This window comes from Lytechinus pictus, chromosome 2 (assembly GCF_037042905.1).
Source record: "Lytechinus pictus isolate F3 Inbred chromosome 2, Lp3.0, whole genome shotgun sequence".
Lineage (NCBI taxonomy): Eukaryota > Metazoa > Echinodermata > Echinoidea > Temnopleuroida > Toxopneustidae > Lytechinus > Lytechinus pictus.
In genome coordinates this window covers 26,560,439-26,562,502 of record NC_087246.1, presented here as the reverse complement: position 1 = coordinate 26,562,502, position 2,064 = coordinate 26,560,439, and positions in this window count along the sequence as shown.

Here is a 2,064-nt window from a genome sequence, read left to right as displayed (position 1 = left end):
CCGGTGTTGGTCTTGTTGTTGGTGTTGGTGTTGAAATTTGGATTGCTTCCCCTAGCTCAAAAAGTTATTCAGAGTTTGTTATTATTATTATTATTATTTGTTTGGCGTCACCTGTGCCTGGGAGGCGAAAAGCGAACTGAATCACTATGACCCGCAGGTCTCTCCTCCCGATATAACTGATTGGGGGGAATGCAGGTGGACCACTACACCGGGGTTTCCCCCTACTCTTATACGAATAGTGCAGTGGGTTCTTAACGTGCAAAGGTGGTTACTCTCCTCTACACGGGGCCTCCATTTAACGTCCTATCCGAGGGACGGAGTGTTTTCCATTGTAACATAGCCTGCATCTATGAAACATGGGAGAGACGTTTACACACAACGCACTGGCTTCAGTCATCCGCCCGGGGTGGACTCGAACCCACGATCTTTGGTTCGACGGGCAGACGCGTTACCGACTGAGCCAACACCGCTCTCTTTGTAAAACTGATCCAGATCACATTATTGACCTCTCAACAACCAGTGATTGACTTTTTGGTACCATCTTCATTTGATGTTTGGTGTTTTAATCGTGTAAAAATTGTCCTAACACCAACACCAAAAGGTCAGCACTGAACTTGAAATCACCCATTGACACCATTTCTAATACCATTCTCAATACGGTACCTGGTGACATTCGTGAGTAAAAAGCCTTTTAATTTTATACACACTCTGAATTGGCAACACAATGAAATGAACAAAATCACTATTTGAAAAATATTTCCTGTATAAACATAGGCTGCAAGCTCTCAGTGTGGGATTGCACTTAACAGTTATCTGTAATCAATTCAATATGATTTTTAAAAATTGGCGTACAAGTATTTTTTGTTTCCTTTAAAAAAAAAAAAAATCTGCAGCTTTTAATTAAAACCTTAAAGATTTATGGTATGTCAGTATTTTATGTTTTTTCAAATTATAGAGATGAATGGAAACTTAGCAATTGTTATCAATTTGTTTAGCAAAACATATTAATATTGACGTTTTGAAAGCTATGGGTTAGCTGGGTTGCAAGGGATGGATCTAGCAGTTTAGTAATAGACAATTTAAAGATTTATTTCCTGTAAAACCACCTGGCAAGCTCTCCATGGACTGCATTTTACGATAATCTGTAACCAGTTCAATATCATTTTTAACAATATTGGTAATTTAGAATTTGGCATACAAGTATTTCTTGACTCATCTTTTATCTTTACTGAGGATTTCTGTTGGACCTTTGCTTTGCTTTTACTATAGCAAGTCTTTGTTTGCTTTGCCAATTCTACCTTGAAATAGTTATCAATCCCCCTCCCCAATACTCAGTTTTAATATTATTATTTTTTTGTTGGAAGTCAGGAGCTATTACTCGTGTATGATATCTAAGGTGCTTGTATTTGTATATTGATTTATTTGATGGATGGCAACTCTTAAAATAATATGTGACAAAACTGCAGGATATGTTTCCATAGTTTGATGATGGTTGTATTCATTTGTCGATTAAAAGAAAAGTTCATTGAAGTCCGTCTATAAAGAAATAACATCAGATGGATCACACAAATATTAGAATAGAAGTATTTATTAGTTTGTGCCATATATATATACACTCTTTCTTTTTGATTAATAATCCTAATGATATGGAAGTCTAGCAAGATTATTGGTTGGTTGCGTATCATAGCCTTCGGGTTATGCTTTTATTCATTAATTCCATTTTGATTACAGTCCATCAATCAAGTTTCATCACGCTGAGGTGTGAGAATTATTACTCTGATGAAATAGAGAGAAAGGAAAGAGAGAGAGAGAGAAAAAAAAAGAATGAGGGAATTAAAAGAGAAGGGAATGAGCAATCGTGAGTGTGATGGGGCATGAAATATTAAAAGATCGCATGAAAAACTGTTGATGGAAATTTGCATGAGAATTAGGAGCAGTGTTCCAGGCTCAGTGCTCGTGTTGCCACAATTTGAATAATACCAATTAACTGTGTGGTTTTATTTTCCAGGGCATACTGTCTCTTGTTTATATCTGCTTCAATCTAGCTATCGAGCTTGTTTTCCC